The sequence below is a fragment of the Delphinus delphis genome, chromosome 2 (genome assembly GCF_949987515.2).
Source record: "Delphinus delphis chromosome 2, mDelDel1.2, whole genome shotgun sequence".
Lineage (NCBI taxonomy): Eukaryota > Metazoa > Chordata > Mammalia > Artiodactyla > Delphinidae > Delphinus > Delphinus delphis.
Genome location: NC_082684.1, coordinates 13,099,840 through 13,118,439, shown reverse-complemented (window position 1 = coordinate 13,118,439; position 18,600 = coordinate 13,099,840). Strand labels below are relative to the sequence as shown.

At 39.8% G+C, this 18,600-nt stretch overlaps 1 pseudogene; it reads right to left on the bottom strand.

Annotated features, from left to right (window-relative positions):
- Nucleotides 1-13,208: 13,208 nt before the first annotated feature.
- Nucleotides 13,209-14,626, bottom strand: LOC132419446 (acetyl-CoA acetyltransferase, mitochondrial pseudogene; annotated as a pseudogene).
- Nucleotides 14,627-18,600: the final 3,974 nt, after the last annotated feature.

The window sequence follows — 18,600 nt, the reverse complement described above, 5'->3', positions numbered from 1 at the left end:
TGATTACTGTGCATAGGACTTCCAAAACTATGTTGAATAATAGTGGCAAGAGTGGACATCCTTGTCTTGTTACTGATGTTAGAGGAAATGGTTTCACTTTTTCACCACTTAGAATGATGTTTGCTGTGGGTTTGTCATATATGGGTTTATTATTTTGAGGTAGGTTCCCTCTATGCCCACTTTCTGGAGAGTTTTTATCATAAATATGTGTTGAATTTTTTCAAAAGCTTTTTCAGCATCTATTGAGATTATATGGTTTTCATTCTTCAATTTGTTAATATGGTGTATCACACTGATTGATTTGCATACACTTAAGAATCCTTGCATCCCTGTGATAAACCCCACTTGATCATGGTGTGTGATCCTTTCAATGTGTTGTTGGATTCTGTTTGCTAGTATTTTGTTGAGGATTTTGGCATCTATATTGTTCAGTGATATTGGTCTGTAATTTTCTTTTCTTGTAGTATCTTTGTCTGGTTTTGGTAACATGGTGATGGTGGACTCGTAGAATAAGTTTAGGAGTGTTCCTTCCTCTGCAATTTTTTGGAAGAGTTTGAGAAGGATGGGTGTTAGCTCCTCTCTAAATGTTTGATAGGATTCACCTGTGAAGCCATCTGGTCCTGGACTTTTGTTTGTTGGAAGATTTTTAATCACAGTTTCAATTTCATTACTTATGATTAGTCTGTTCATATTTTCTATTTCTTCCTGGTTCAGTCTTGGAAGGTTATACCTTTCTAAGAATTTGTCCATTTCTTCCAGGTTGTCCATTTTATTGGCATAGAGTTGCTTGTAGTAGTCTCTTAGGATGCTTTGTATTTCTTTGGTGTCCATTGTAACTTCTCCTTTTTCATTTCTAATTTTACTTATTTGGGCCCTCTCCCTCTTTTACTTGATAGGTCTGGCTAATGGTTTATCAATTTTGCTTATCTTCTCAAAGAACCAGCTTTTAGGTTTATTGATCCTTGCTATTGTTTTCTTTGTTTCTATTTCATTTATTTCTGCTCTGATCTTTATGATTTCTTTCCTTCTGCTAACTTTGTGTTTTGTTTGTTCTTCTTCTCTAGTTCCTTTAGGTGTAAGGTTAGATTGTTTATTTGGGATTTTTCTTGTTTCTTGAGGTAGGATTGTATTGCTATAAACTTCCCTCTTAGAACTTCTTTTGCTGCATCCCATAGGTTTTGGATCATTGTGTTTTCGTTGTCATTTGTCTCGAGGTATTTTTTGATTTTCTGTTTGATTTCTTCAGTGATCTCTTGGCTATTTAGTAATGTATTGTTTAGCCTCCATGTGTTTGTGTTTTTTACGTTTTTCCCCCTGTAATTTATTTCTAATCTCATAGTGCTGTGGTCGAAAAAGATGCTTGATATTATTTCAATTTTCTTAAATTTATCAAGGCTTGATTTGTGACCCACAGTGTGATCTATCCTGGAGAATGTTTCATGTGCATTTGAGAAGAAGGTGTAATCTGCTGTTTTGGGATGGAATATCCTATAAATATCAATTAAGTCTATCTGGTCTATTGAGTTATTTAAAGCTTGTGTTTCCTTATTTTCTGTCTGGATAATCTATCCATTTGGTGTAAGTGAGATGTTAAAGTCCCCCACTATTATTGTGTTACTGTCGATTTCCTCTTTTAGAGCTGTTAGCAGTTGCCTTATATATTGAGGTGCTCCTATGTTGGGTGCATATATATTTATAATTGTTATATCTTCTTCTTGGATTGATCCCTTGATCATTATGTAGTATCCTTCCTTGTCTCTTGTAACATTATTTATTTTAAAGTCTATTTTATCTGATATGAGTATTGCTACTCCAGCTTTCTTTTGATTTCCATTTGCATGGAATATCTTTTTCCATCCCCTCACTTTCAGTCTGTATGTGTCCCTAGGTCTGAAGTGGGTCTCTTGTAGACAGCATATAGATGGGTCTTGTTTTTGTATCCATTCAGTGAGCCTGTGTCTTTTGACTAGAGTATTTAATCCATTCATGTTTAGGGTAATTATCGATATGTTCCTAGGACCATTTTCTTAATTGTTTTGGATTTGTTTTTGTAGGTCCTTTTCTTTTCTTGTGTCTCCCAGTTAGAGAAGCTTGTAGCATTTGTTGTAGAGCTGGTTTGCTGGTGCTGAGTTCTCTTAGCTTTTGCTTGTCTGTAAAGCTTTTGATTTTTCCGTCGAATCTGAATGAGATCCCGCCAGGTAATCTTGGTTGTAGCTTCTTCCCTTTCATCACTTTAAATACATCATGCCACTCCCTTCTGGCTTGTAGAATTTCTGCTGAGCAATCAGCTGTTAACCTTATGGGAGTTCCCTTGTATGTTGTCATTTTTCCCTTGTTGCTTTTAATAATTTTTCTTTGTCTTTAATTTTTGTCGATTTGATTACTATGTATCTCGGTGTGTTTCTCCTTGGATTTATCCTGCCTGGGACTCTGTGCTTCCTGGACTTGGGTGGCTATTTCCTTTCTCATGTTAGGGAAGTTTTCAACTATAATCTCTTCAAATATTTTCTCGGGTCCTTTCTCTCTCTCTTCTCCTTCTGGGACCCCTATAATGTGAATGTTGTTGTGTTTAATGTTGTCCCAGAGGTCTCTTAGGCTGTCTTCATTTCTTTTCATTCTTTTTTCTTTATTCTGTTCCACAGCAGTGAATTCCACCCTTCTGTGTTCCAGGTCACTTATCCGTTCTTCTGCCTAAGTTATTCTGCTATTGATTCCTTCTCGTGTATTTTCCATTTCAGTTATTATATAGCTCATCTCTGTTTGTTCTGTAATTCTTCTAGGTCTTTGTGAAACATTTCTTGCATCTTCTTGATCTTTGTCTCCATTCTTTTTCCGAGGTCCTGGATCATCTTCACTATCATTATTCTGAATTCTTTTTCTGGAAGGCTGCCTATCTCCACTTCATTCAGTTGTTTTTCTGGGGTTTTATCTTGTTCCTTCATGTGGTACATAGTTCTTTGCCTTTTCATTTTGTCTATCTGTCTGTGAATGTGGTTTTTGTTCCACAGGCTGCAGGATTGTAGTTCTTCTTGCTTCTGCTGTCTGCCCTTGTTGGATGAGGCTATCTAAGAGGCTTGTGCAAGCTTCCTGATGGGAGGGACTGGTGGTGGGTAGAGCTGGGTGTTGCTCTGGTGGGCAGAGCTCAGTGGAACTTTAATCCGCTTGTCTGCCAATGGGTGGGGCTGAGTTCCCTCTCTATTTTTTGTTTGGCCTGAGGTGACCCAGCACTGGAGCCTACAGGCTCTTTGGTGGGGCTAATGGTGGACTCCAGGGGGCTCAAGCTAAGGAGTACTTCCCAGAATTTCTGCTGCCAGTGTCTTTGTCCCCATGGTGAGCCACAGCCGCCCCCCACCCCCACGACTCAGCAGGAGACCCTCTAACACTAGCAGGTAGGTCTGGTTCAGTCTCCTATGGGGTCACTGCTCCTTCCCCCTGGGTCCTGATGCACACACTACTTTGTGTGTGCCCTTTAAGAGTGGAGTCTCTGTTTCTCCCAGTCCTGTCAAATAGCAATCAAATTCCACTAGTCTTCAAAGTCTGATTCTCTGGGAATTTCTCCTCCCATTGTCAGACCCCCAGGTTGGGAAGCCTGATGTGGGGCTCAGAACCTTCACTCCAGTGGGTGGACGTCTGTGGTATAATTGTTCTCCAGTTTGTGAGTCACCCACCCAACAGGTATGGGATTTGATTTTATTGTGATTGCGCCCCTCCTACTGTCTCATTGCAGCTTCTCCTTTGTCTTTGGATGTGGGGTATCTTTTTTGGTGAGTTCCAGTGTCTTCCTTTCGATGACTGTTCAGCAGTTAGTTGTGATTCCAGTGCTCTCATAAGAGGGAATGAGCGTACGTCCTTCTACTCTGCCATCTTGAACCAATCCTCGACATTTTAAAATTACGTTTTCCCAGTCAAGGACATGATGCCTCTTTCCATTTGTTCAAACCTTATTTGATGGCTCTCAAAGAGGTTTTAGTTTCCTTCATGTAGATCCCAGTCTTGTTAAATTTATTTCCAAGTACTTGACAGATGTTGCTGCTATTATGAATGGAAAAATTCCCCCAATTCTTTTCCTAGGAAATTATTATTAAAATAGAGAAAGGTTATTGACTTTAGTACTTATAGGCCACCTTATGAAATTTATTAATACTAATGCATTTTCTTATTAGAATCTTTTAGGCTTCCTTGGTATAATATCATCAGCAAATAGCTGGCTTTTATCTCTGCTTTTCCAGTGTTAAACCAGTTACTTCATTTCTTCACCCTACTCTTCTTGCTGTAACTTCCAAAACAACGTTGAGTATTATGGTAGTAGCATGTAGTCCTGTTTTGTTCCTGATGAATGTTTGCTGAGAATCAGGCAGTGTCCTAGGGTCTGAGAGTACTCTGGGGAATAAAACAAAAGTCCCTGGACACATGGTGTTTACATTCTAGAAGGGGGTCCATGGAGGGACTTTGAGTACCTTTGTTCCACAAATGTTTGTTGTTTCTGATTTTCATCTTGTGGCTTTAGTGTTTTTCCATTTAAAGACATTGTTTACTATAGATTTTTCATAACAATTCATTCCTATTTTTTAAAAGGGAGAGCTGCCAAATTTTATTCAATGGTTTTTAAGGATGAAATGATATGATTATTTAATTTTTCTCTTTTTAACTTGTTGATGCATCTGTAATGAAATATATTGATTAGCTTACTGATACTGAATTATCCCTGCATTCCTGGAAGATACGGCGTGATCTTGTTGTACTATTCATTTGTTATACTACTGGATTCTCTTTACTAATATTTTATTTGAAATTTTGTATCAACTTTCAAAAGTGCATTTGCTCATTTCTGTTACTAAAGTTATGTAAGCTTTATAAAAAGATCTGAGATTTTCCACCTTTTTCCTATAGTGTGTAAATGTTCAAATAACATTGGAATTACATTATCTATTCCTTATTGGTTAAATAAATCTTAGGTGTTAATTAATCCTCTGATTCTGGTCTTATTTCAGTGGTAGCCATTGGCCTTTTGGGCACTTTAACCTCATTCTAGCTCCAGTGGCTCAGGTGCTTTCCTTCTATTTGTGAGTGTTACCAAATTGGACCAGAGCTTCCATAAGTTACCTATCATGATAGAGGAAATCTTAAGTCTCCTCTGCAAATATTGGCGGGGATGCTTCAGCTCTCATACTGAACAGGTAATCTCAATTTGTCCCATCTGCCAGAAACACAATCCTGTTAAAAAGGTAAAGGTGGGGCAAGGATGCCAGCCAGCTCCCTCAGGCCCCTTTCTCCATCAGCAAATGGATTTTGTCAAACTCCCATGGTCTCATGGGTAAAAATATGTTCTAACCATAGTCTGCATTCTAAAAATAATGCTTGGAAGCTTTGCCCTGCAAATAGGCTACTGCCACAGCTTGAGCTAAATTGTTGCTAGAATTTTTCCCACCTGGGGAATCCCTCTTTTCCTCTCTAGCGACAGAGGAACTCACCACATTGCTAAGTACTTCCACTCCCACAAAAACGGCAGTGTCCTTAACCATCCTTAATCCACAAAAGAAAAAAGAATGAGCCAATGGAACACTCAAGTTATTCAAATGCTGAGGAACTCAACCTAACTTGACCCGAAGTCTTGCCATTAACCCTGATAATACTTTCTCACTTTCCTCTCAACATTGATTATCCCTTTATGAAATAATTACTGGCAGGCCCATGAAGATTCCTTACTCTCGTTAGACCATAGGAGGTTCAAATATGATCCAGACTGGTACTCTTAAATACTGCCAAGGTCTCATTCAATACACTCATATTTATGACTGATAGTTCAAGTGTACCTTTCCCCCAGACCTCCCACCTCAGACCTTACATGATCTTCATGTTGAAGACCTGGTCTTCTGGAAAAAAATACCATCAAAAGACCAATCTTGAACCCAGGCGGAAGGAACCTTATACTGTCTTCCTAACCAGTTGTACTGCTGCAAAACTATAAGGAATACAACCTTTCATGTTTTAATATTTTAACAATACAAGTCTCATTTTGAAGTTAGGAAAATTCACCCTAGCAGCAGACCTTAAACTGAGGCTCCTTGAGAGCTCCCAGAAGCAGATGATGACATGAGACAAACTGCTTTCTCATGAATTTTGGAACAAGCAGATGGCACCACAATGGGGTCAGCTTCCACCCAAAATGCTGGAACACAATTGCCTGGGATTTCCCTATCCAGTGCTCTCCATGTTCCTCCTCTGTATCCTTCTCATCATTCTTTAATTTTTCTATTGTCCATTAGTTTCAGAACTTCCTGAGCCATGTCTCCCCTATTCCTTTCCATTTCTGGCCTCCTTACCATTTCCTTCTCTATTCCTCATTTATCTACAGAAATGCAGGGTCCCCAATTGTTTCACGTTTGCTCCCCCAAACCTCTCTGACCTCTACATCATAAGCAAGAACATGTGAGATGCTAACCAAAAAATTCACTGCATTGCCTCCACAATCCTAACCCCATCCTTGAAGGATCTCCACACCAATTTCCTGGAATCCACTAGACTGGTTCTCGCTGGCCTTGGGTCTTGGTTTTACTCCTTATCATAGCCTCTAATGATCGATTTTCTGCTTTCTTTTATAAGTATCCTAATTAAGTGCTTTTTCTCCAGAACACTTTCTCAGCTTCAGACCACCATCAGAGCTCAACAGATGATTAAGCTAGTGCTCCAAGGGGAGTGCCAACAAGAAACTACTGACTCTGTGGACAATTTCACTTAGCCTTGACCAAAACCCACGGAAATTACTGAGATTGTTCTAAGACAGATGATGTTTGTATGGAGCAAGAGGGGGCACTGACAAGGCCAAATACAGACCTTTCCCCTTTTGCCTGAATCTGCTGATGAGGCCAGATACTGACCCTCCAATTTCCCATTCTCTGTCTCATGACTGATTTGCTAAGATTAAAATTGTTTGTCCCCTGAAACTAGAGAAAACCATTTCCTCTTCACACAATTGACTGAGACTTCTGCTGGAAAAACAACCCCAAGTATAAATCATCCCTTCTGCAACTTGTTTACTCCTCCCCATAAAAGTCTAAGGCAGAATCACCCTGCGGAGACATTCAGATCTTTGGATCTTCGATGCTCCCCCTATTGCCTGAAAACAACCTATCTCCTTACTTGACTGACTTCTGTCTTTCATATAAATCACACTAAAAGTGAACAGACAATAGAGTAGTAGGACAAAATCAAATGGACCAAGAAACAGAAATCAATCTCTGTTATGTGTAAATTTGATATATGATAAATAAGGTACCACAAAGGAATGGCAAAAAAAAATTTTTTTTATTCGATGGTAGTGGGCAAATTAGCTCACTCCATGGAGAAAAGTAAAGAAAATAAAGTTGAATCTTTAACTTATATTAAATAAAAAGGGTGGGTCTCAGACTGCAGTCCTAAATTCAAAAGGTCAATTTATAAATCTAATTTAAGAAAATGTAGGAGAATATCCATGTGAACTAGAAGTGGGGGGAAATTTCCTAACCAAGACTCAAATAATGAATAAATTTGACTGCATCAAAATTAAAAATTTCTGATAAACAACGTACCCATTTGGCAAAATTAACAGAGACATGACAAACCAGGAGATGTTTGCAAATCTATAATTGACCAGGGATTATATCAAGGACAATTGATTTTAGATTATGATTTGTAGACCATTACTGAGTGATAAATTCAACTTAGAGAATTGCAAGCATAATTTAAAAAAGTAAAGTAGGAAAGAATAGAAAATATCAGAGTGCATGACAAGTATTAGGAGAAAATACTCATCAGCATTTTGTTTACATCATGTAAATGAAAATGTAAAATTAAAAATATATGCAATACATACATATATACAATAGTGTGTATTTGTTGGGAATATATATATTCACATATATAGTACAATAATACATATTAATAATTAACCATATATTTAATTATATAGACTTAATAGACACATAATTATATATTACTGATATAATCAATATATACTCTAATAATATATTGATATATAACATGTATACTCATATATGTATATATGTATGTATGTACAAAAGTATATATGCATACTTATAAGATTATAACTATACATCTTATATATTAATATATTAATGTATTATATATTATATATAATGTGTGTTGGTTGTGATATAACATATACTTCTTCCTGTTGATTATGATCAAAACAGTGAAACACTCAATATTTAAGGGGCTCAAGCAAATCACTGAGAAAAAGATAATGATACTCAACAGAAAATTGGGCAAAGTATATGAACAGGCAATAAATAGAGAGGGAAGCCTCAACAGCTAACGAGAATATGAAGAGGTTCTCAAACTTACTTGTAATCAGGGAGATATGTTTTAAAACTATAGACACCATGTTACACCCATCAGAATGGCAAAAATAAAAAAGATGTCTGCTACTAAGTGTTGGCGAAGATGGGGTATATGGGAACTCTTGCAGTTTTGACAAAAGTATAAACTTGTAAGGTCATTCTAAAAATAATCATCTGGAGGTCCTTAGTGACATTAAGAATGTGAATTCTCTTTGACCCAGCAAATCCACTTCAAGGGCTGTATGTGATGGCCCTCCACTCATGTCTTTAGGGTGGCACGTACTGGGGTGCTTCTTATGGTGGTGTTTATGGTTGGGGAAGTTGGAGGAAATCTAGGTTTTATCATTAGGGAAATGGATACCTGAAATGTGGTCAATGCACACTTATAATATGAATTACTATCCACTAGTTGGGAGCAACAGACTTGTCTGCAAACAAAGGCTGATTACTTAGAGAAAAACACAAAATATGAAAAGTATCTTTTCATAATATGGCTAAATATATTTGTCTTTTATAAAATTAATACAAATTCATTGTAAAATTTATAAAACATAAAAAGTAAAAACAGCTAGTATCCTCTTACCCAGAGTATAACCACTATTAATTTTGTGGTCTATATTCTCAATTTTTAACGTCTTAAATAAAAGTTGGATTGTATTACATATTTGAGTCTATAGTATGTAGTATTTTATAATTTTTTTATTTCCTTAACTCTGTATTAAATGAGTTTATGATGTGATTTTTTTCCTTAAAAACCTGACTTTGGGGCTTCCCTGGTGGCACAGTGGTTGAGTCCGCCTGCCAATGCAGGGGACATGGGTTCGTGCCCCGGTCCGGGAAGATTCCACATGCCACGGAGCGGCTAGGCCCGTGAGCCATGGCCGCTGAGCCTGCGCATCCGGAGCCTGTGCTCCGCAACGGGAGAGGCCACAACAGTGAGAGGCCCGTGTACCGCAAAAACCAAAAAAACAACCAAAAACAAACAAACAAAAAACAAAACAAAACCTGACTTTGTTGCATTCTACCATATGGACATATCAAAGCAAATCTAACCAATTTCCTACTGTACATTTAAGTGGTTTCTAACTGATTACTATTATAAACAATCCTGCAGTGAACACCCTCTAATAGAGGCTGACATTTGGCTCATAGGCATTGGTATAAGAAAAGTGGATGTTTACAAGCAGCAACTCTTCTGATTTAATAGATGGTCATGGTGATTGGTGATCCTATACTACCAGTGGTTGAATATAAGCCCTGCTTCTACCTAATTCTTAGTGTTTAGTTAATGTTGTTTCATTAGGATAAATTCATTGAAGTGGAACTGCTGAGACAAACAGTATGAATATATTGCCAACTTACCTTCCTGTAAGATTCTACCAAGTTAGACTCAGATAGCCGTTCTCATCAACACTAGGTATTATTATGTTTTCGATCTTTACCAATTTCTTGTTACATTTTAATGTTAAGATCCTGTACATCTCAGCACTCCAGTAACTCCAAATGCTTATTTCCTCAAACGGCAAAGTCCAGATCACTCTCCTTTGCCACACTGTCTTTCATTCTGAAAAAAAAGTCTGACAAGTTAAACACCTTATACCCAAAGTGTTCTGTTCCCTGTTGCTCCTTTAGAACTAAATAAACTTTGTAAACAATTATCATTTCCTTCAGCATTTGAGAGATTATTTTTTAAAATTTATTTTAGTGAAGTATAGTTGATTTCTCATGTTGTGGAAAGATTAATTATATTCCTCAAAACAAATTTTAAAAATTTGCTCATAGGTTAAGTATTATTTTCTGAGGAAACTCTTGCCCAGTGCACAAGCACTGGCTTAGCTCACCTCTCAGGGTCTGGTGGGGGACAGGGGATGGCTTTCTATGTAGGCACATGTTAGAGATAGTTGGACCAATGAGGATTCTCTCACTTTGTAATCATTGGCCTAACATAGCTCCATTCCAGGGCCTTTGAGCAAGGGTGCCATCAGCCTGCTGCCCAATTCTTATAAAAATAAGAGGCATTTCTCTAAAGGGCTGAATGATCGTCCATTGTTACAGATCCTCTGATTTTAACCTTGGATTAAGCATACATTCAGAGAGTTACTCTATTTTTTTCTTTTCTTCTGATTTTCTCACATTAAAAAATCTCTGGAAACCAGACAGTATCCTTCTGAAACTAATTTTTTTTGGGTGGATCCCAAATTATCATTTGTATCATTTTTTTTAGATTCCACAAACAGGTGATATCAAATGATATTTGTCTGTCTCTGTCTCACTTACTTCACTTACTATGATAATCTCTAGGTCCATCCATGTTGCTGCAAATGGCATTATTTCATTCTCTTTTATGGCTGAGTAATATTCCATGGTATATATACATCCCACAACTTTTTTATCCATTCATCTGTTGATGGATATTTAGGTTGCTTCCATGTCTTCTTGCCTATTGTAAATAGTTCTGCAATGAACACTAGGCTGCATGTACCTTTTCAAATTATGGTTTTCTCCAGATATATGCCCAAGAGTGGGACTGCAGGATCATATGGTAGCTGTATTTTTAGTTTTTTAAGGAATCTCCATACTCTTCTCCATAGTGGCTGCACCAATTTACATTCCCACCAACAGTGTAGGAGGGTTCCTATTGGTTTTCTTTTCCTATTGGTTTTCTTTAACAAAGGACACATCATAAAAGGGTTTATAATCTTAATAGCACCTGTTATAGACAATATTAAAAGTAAATAAATCAGATTTCACGTATTACTCTTTTGTTTTGTATAAAGTGGGTGGGGAAGGGACATATTTTGATAAAAAGTAACCTAGAGAGCCATGATGATGGTCAGCATTGCTATGAATGGGAGGGCTTCTAACTCCATTTGTCTTTTTATTTCTAGTAAGGTTAGCAGTGCCCAAACATTATTCAAAATCTAACCATAATCTGGAAAAAAATACCATAGAGAGAAAGCAAAAACAATGACAATAACTTACTCTTCCCATGTGTCAATACCCTTCCTTCTTCATATTCAAGACCCAGCTCATATGCACACCATTCCCTGGCAAGTATAGACAGGGCAAGGCCTTTCCCTTACCTAAACTCCTGGTTAATTTTATTGACTTGAAATCTTCCTTTCCTTTTAACTTATTCAATTTCCTTATGATGGCATCATATCTGAATATTTTGGTTAAACTTATATGTTTTTCCCTCACAGTAGATTCCAGGTTCTATAAGGGAAGAGAACATGCTTCCAGCATCTTTATAGCCCTAACAGCCAGCACGTGGCCTGGTACACAGAACATGCTAGATAAACAAATTAAGAATCACTAAACGAATGAATGGATATGTGTGAATAAGTAGTTATCAAAACTCTCAAGTTAGGGAAAAAAACAAAAGGAAAATTATTTTACAAAATTAAAACTATCAGAATCCCAAAGCTTTGTTGCTTCATGATGTATATGCTATTTCTAAACTCCGAGTAAATGAAAGAAAATGAGCACTTCTACCCTGAAATAGGTATTACTGTATTAGGGAAAAAGAGAAGTATTTTTAGTATGGAATAAAAATAAAATTAAAGACAGAAGTACTACAAAGAAACATATCTGTTCCAATATAAAGCAGGGGCTCAACCAAGGGACAAAATGTCACTACTGTCACTGAGGGAAAAAGATCTATTGGAGTCCTTATAAAGGTCTATACAGATTAGTGAGTGTCCAGAACAGTGTCTGACATTCAATAAATATTTGTCAAATAAGTGAATAATATCAAATCAAGAAAGTCAATATAATGGGAATAAATGATCAAACTGATAGTTGAAGAAGAAAGCAGTAAGCTAGGGGATCAAGAGAAGAAACGTTCCTAGAAGGCACTGCAGTAGAAAATGGGGCTTAAAAAAATAGTACTTAGTAAAATTAAAAATAAATCAATCCAGGAAGTTGTATAAAGTAGAAAGAAGAGTGAAGCCTCGTGAGGCCTACCATCGATATTTTATTGGTGGGCTTATAAGATCTTAATGGAAGAGATAATCCGTACCTTAAATGAACACTTCCATAAAAGAGGGAAAACTGCCAAACTCATTTCATGACTGAACTGCTTTTATGCCAAAACTAGATACAGATCGTACCAGAAAAGAAAATAATAGGTTCATTTCACTTACATTTATAGTTGTGAAGATCCAGAATAGAATATTAGCTAGCCAGACTCAACAGTGTGTTAGCAATCAAGGAACACAAGAAGGGTTCACGTGCGGTCAATTTGCAAGTCTACAAGACAGAAAGACTGGCCATAATTTTTCCTCTGCCAGAAAAGAACTTTTCCATTAGAAAAATACACCTTTTCTTCAACATGCCCAAGAGACTACAGTCAGCATAATTAACTAGTAACCTCCCCAAGGTCAGAGAGGAGGCTTCCCTCATTGTAAATACTGAGATCCTGAGGATCACTGGCTCTCTACTAAATACACTCATGTATTCACTAGGTCCTGAATTGAAGAGAGGGAAAAATGTTTTCCCGCTCTAGAAAGGAGAGTGCTGGTTGCCACAAACTGGATAAGGTTAGCTATCATCAAAACAAAGGGCCTTAATGTCATTACTGTTCTGACCCTAAAGTTTTACCATTATGCTAAAAATTTAAGTGTCTCTAAATACTAAGTACTTATCTATGTTCCCTATGGTTTTTTAAAAAATGTAAATTAAGATTTATTCTCTAAAATGGAAGCTTCTAGCTACTTATAAGTCACTAATATTGCACAATGGTATTTTAAAAGTATAGCTTTATAACAAAAATGTGTTCAAGATTACAAAAACTGTAAAGCAGAAGAAAAAATTATTTTGTAATCTCAACAGGTTTTGGGATTTGATCTTTTTATCTTATTTTTTAAAAAGAGTTGAAAATAATAAAAAGTGAAACAGATTATTTTCATACAAGCTGACCCAGGGTAATCAGTCACCCTGATTACAGCAGGCCTTTCTGGCTACATAGGGTTGTTGCCTTAGACAACAGAAGTTGTCTACAGCTTTTGGATCAGCATGGCAGAAGCACCTCCTCCTCCGCTGCAAATACTGGCAAGACCACATTCTCCTTGCTTCAAGGCATGAGCCAATGGACGACAATCCTGGCTCCACACATCCCAACTGTATGTCCGATAGAAACAGCTCCTCCATTGATATTCACTTTTGGGGGATCAATCTCTAGCATTTTAATGTTTGCTAGTATGACTACACTAAAGGCTTCATTTATTTCCCACATTGTAATACTTTTTTTTCAATCCTGCATCTTTTAAGATGCATCTGCATCTTAGGTGCAACATATGCAGGTGCAACTGGAAAATCAATAGGTTCTACAGCAGCATCAGCAAATGCTGCTATTCTTGCCAGTGGTTTAACATTGAGCCTCTTGTTGCATCTGCAGTCATCAGAACCATAGCAGCTGCTCCTTCATTCAGTGTGCTGGCACTGGGAGCTGTTACTGTACCATTCTCTTTTTGGAAACACGTCTTCAGCTTTGGAACTCTGCTAAAGTCAACATGTTTATATTCTTCATCTTCTTTCACCACTACATCTGGTTTACCTTTTACTGTAACTGTGACAGGAACAACTTCACTTCCAAATTTTCCAGCTTCTCATGCTGCTTTACTTCTGGTATAGGAGTTAACAGCATAAGTATCCTGTTCATCTCGTGCAATATTCAGCTTCTTTGCAGTATTTTCAGCACAGTTGCCCATATGAACTTTATTGTAGACATCAGTTAGCCCATCTTTTACAATCAAATCTTCAAGCTTTACCCCACTATATGGTGTTGCTCCTCTGTTCATTACGTAGGGAACATTGGACATGCTCTCCATCCCACCTGCCACCATCACATCCTGAGGTCCACACATAAGATTCTGAGAGGCCATCATGATAGCTTTCATTCCTGAGACACAAACTTTAGTTTACAGTGGTACATGGAGTAGAAATAAGTAAGCCTGCACCAAGTACTGCTTGCCTTGTAGGGGCTTGTCCTCCACCTCCTTGTAGAACATTAGCCATGTATGCTTCTTTCACTGCTTCTTTTGGAAACCCTGCCTTTTCAATGGCTCCCTGAATTGCAATGGAACCAAGCTCAGTGGCTGGCAGAGAGGAAAGGCTGCCTAGAAAGGACCCAATGGGTGTTCTCGTAGCACTTACTATGACCACTTCATTCAAAGTGGGTTTTGATCATAACTTCGTTCCACATATCTTATTTCCTGCATCCACCTCCGAAGCAGGGGGCTGCGCCTGCGGGCACCACCGCGCAGAAGGGCCACCGGTACAGCCATGGTCACCGAGCGTGGAGCGGAGAGTTACCAGTGGAGAGATGTGGTCGCACGTGGCGGGTCCCTGATCCCGCTTCCTCTATGGTTTTAAAGGTGTTCCAGTGATGCTTATATCTTTTACCTGGAATGACGTGTGTAACCAAAAAAAAAATTATGCATGAGAACAGCCCTGTTTAGAATATGGAATGAACTAAAATTTATTCATAAAAATGAACTAAGAAACTCCTCAAAGGAAATGACTGTGACCGACTTCTTCAGTTTTCCCTGCAGATACCAAACTAGTGCTGGATGCACAAATGAGTGATTAGTACTTGTTAAAACTGATTTCAGTTAGAGGGCAAATTTGAATATTTTCTATGAGTAGGACAGCAGCCGCTTTATTAAGAGGTTTAAATGTATGGGTCCTACTAAAAATGTTGAAGTCAAGGCCTTCCACCTCAAGTGAAAGCTGGAAGATACAGCAGCATTCTAACAGATGCTGGAGTACAATTTTTTTTTATTGACATGGAAAAAGTACAAGATCATTGAGAACAGAGCCTGCATTCATTTATTCCCTTGCTCCCACAATCACTCCTTTCAAAGCCATTCAGCTCAGTTATGCTGGGCTGGTGGGATGATACACAGGCAGAAAAAGAGGCATAGAAGGGTCCTCACAAGGTTGTTTACATTTATAATAGGAGCAGGGGACAGCTATTTCTGTTTTCATTGTTAGAAAACCTTAGATCATTTGGCATCTTTTTTCAGACATGCAAACTGAAAGTAAATAATGTCTTTTTTTAATCAAAAATTTTTATTGAGTTATAATTAACGTACCACATTAAATTAGTTTCAAGTGTACAACATAGTGATTCTATATTTTTATACATTATGAAATGATCAGTGCAATAAGACCAGTTGCCATCTGTCACCATACAAAGTTGTTACAATATTATTGGCTATACTTCCTGTGCCGTACTTTACATCCCCATGACTTATTTATTTTAGAGCTGGAAGTTTGTACCTCTTAATCCTCTTCACCTATTTCGTTCACTGCCTTCCAGCCCCTCCTCTCTGGCAACCACTAGTTTGTTCTCTGTAACTATGAGTCTGTTTCTGTTTTGTTTTCTTTGTTCTTTTTTTTTTTTTTTTTTTTTCCGGTACGCGGGACTCTCAGTATTGTGGCCTCTCCCGTTGCGGAGCACAGGCTCCGGACGCGCAAGCCCAGCAGCCACGGCTCACGGGCCCAGCCGCTCCGCGGCATGTGGGATCTTCCCGGACCGGGGCACGAACCCGCATCCCCTGCATCGGCAGGCGGACTCTCAACTACTGCGCCACCAGGGAAGCCCCCCTTTTTTTTTTTAAGATTCCACATGTAAGCGAAATCATATGGTATTTGTTTTTCTCTGACTTATTTCATTTAGCATAATACCCTCTAGATCCATCCACGTTGTCACAAATGACAAGATTTCATTCTTTTTTATGGCTTACTAGTATTTCAGTGTCTCTGTGTATCACCTGTTCTTCATCCATTCATCTACTGATGGATGCTTAGGTTGATTCCATATCTTGGCTATTGTAAATAATGGTGCAATGAACATAGGGTTACATATATCTTTTCTAATTAGTGTTTTCATTTTCTTCAAATAAGTAGCAGAAATAGAAGTGCTGGATTGTACGGTAGTTCTATTTTTAGTTTTTTGAGGAATCTCCATACTATTTTCCACAGTGGCTGCACAATGTACATTCCCACCAACAGTGCACAAGCGTTCCCTTAAGAGATTCAAATCCATACGCAGCTTCAAATATTTTGCACGCATCCTACCATGCTCTCCTGTACTACACAAGGCTGCTCAATGTTCATTTCCCTGAATTTCTTTCTTCTACTCCTTTGTTACTATCCTCTGCCTGCATTCTGCTCTGTTTTTGACCTCTCAAAACCTTTATCATCCTTCAAGATTCAATTCAAACATCACTGAACTGTTTCTTCCTCTCTGCTGCAATAACACCTCCTTTTCACTTTGTTACTACATTGAGCACAAAGTATAAGAAATTACTTTTTGGGGGGCGGAGTCAAGATGCCGTACTAGGAGGATGCGGGATTCACGTCTCCTCACAACTAGGGCACCTACCAGGCACCGGTGGGGGACCACGGACACCTAAGGGGTCAGGAGGAGCCCCCAGTGACCAGGTAGGACGTGGGGTGTGAGGGGGAGTGAGGGGGGAGGAGAAGTGAAGGCGGGACGGGTCTGGTGGCCCTGAGAGGTGGCTGGGGGAGGGGAAGGGATCCCTCGCCGGAATGGGGAAACTGGGGAACCATTGGGAGGGCAGATGATCAAAAGGGAGCGTGGCCAGGTTTCTGCTGCCCACTTGGGCCCCCAGGAACCTGTTGAGATCCTGGGCCTGATCCTCTGCCCACCTAGGCTCCCTCCAGCCACTTGGGTCCTGAGGGAGTGGGAGGGAGGGGAGGGGCAGCAAAAGTAAAGGCTGGACCTCTGGGACCTGCACCCCTGAGGGGTGGCTGGGGGAGGGGAGGAGTTCCTACACCCAGCAGGATCCACCCGTGGTAAGGGGTCCAGTGGCAATGGGGGAGAACCTGGGGGAGATGGTGGGGGAGGGGCACAAAGGAACGGAAAGGAGCGGGGCCAGTGCTTTCCCTATCCACTTAGGCACCGGGGAGCCTATTGGGCTCCCAGGCCTAATCCTCTGCCCTTGGAGCCTCCCTCCTGCCATGCAGAGCCCAAGCCCCGCCCCTACGCCCCCACCCACGGCCCCACCTCTACACTCGGAGTCCCCCTCCAACACAATGGGCCTAAACCCCACCCACACACCCTCACCCAGGGCCTTACCTCCAAACTCCTGAACTCCACACTCCACAGGCCCTCCTTTCCAAATGCTGCCTCTCCCCTTCTGCGCAGGGCCTTAGCAGATGCCCCGCCCCACGCTTGAACGTCCCCCTGCCTAGGTCCCACCCCACCCTAAACCTCGCCCCTCCCTAAGTTCCACCCCCACCGGAATTCCACCCCCATAGGCAAGGCTTTTCTTTTTTCTTTTTTCCTCATTTAGATTGGGCTTCTGTTTTACCTTGTTGATTCTTTCACTTTTTTTTTTTTTTTTTTTGCGATACGCGGGCCTCTCACTGTTGTGGCCTCCCCCGTTGCGGAGCACAGGCTCCGGACGCGCAGGCTCGGCGGCCATGGCTCACGGGCCCAGCCGCTTCGCAGCATGTGGGATCTTCCCGGACCGGGGCACGAACCCGTGTCCCCTGCATCGGCAGGCAGACTCTCAACCAGTGCGCCACGAGGGAAGCCCGGTTCTTTCACATTTTTAGAAGAAGCTCAGAAATCAGGTGCCCAGCTGAGCCCAGCCACCAGCCAACGTGCCAGCTGAAGGATGTGCAAGAGGGACCATTGGCAAGACCAGCAGAATCACCCAGCTAAGTCCAGCCCAGGCTACCATCTTGAACAAATAAAATGGTTGTTGTTTTTGGTCACTAAGTTGTGGAGTTGGTTACATAGCAATAGATAAAGCAATGAGGTAAGAGTGAGATCTTAATATTTGACATCTAGAATGAGGGTAGTAACCAACCCTGTCCTGCTGGTGTTGGGCTTGGCCATGTGATTTGATCTCATAATGGAATACGAGCAGACATGATGTCCATCCCTCACGGGCTTTATATAGTTCAGATGGTTTCGCTGGGTCTCTTGTGTCTGGACCTGTGCCATTAGAAGAGCTGCCCTGGTGGGCCCTGCTCTTTAGTCTGTGTTCCAGAATGACAGACATGTGGGGCAGATCTAGCGGGTGCAGAACCAGCACAGCCAATCCAGAGACCGGTGAGCAAGAAACAGATGCTTATGGTCACAAGCCACTGAGAGTTGAGATTTGAGGGTTGATACTGCTGTAAAAACTAATATGCTCGACCAAAGATTGAAGAATATAATATGTGATCATTCTCAATTCATTGTCATAGTGATACTGTATTTGATATGCTAGCTAAGGCT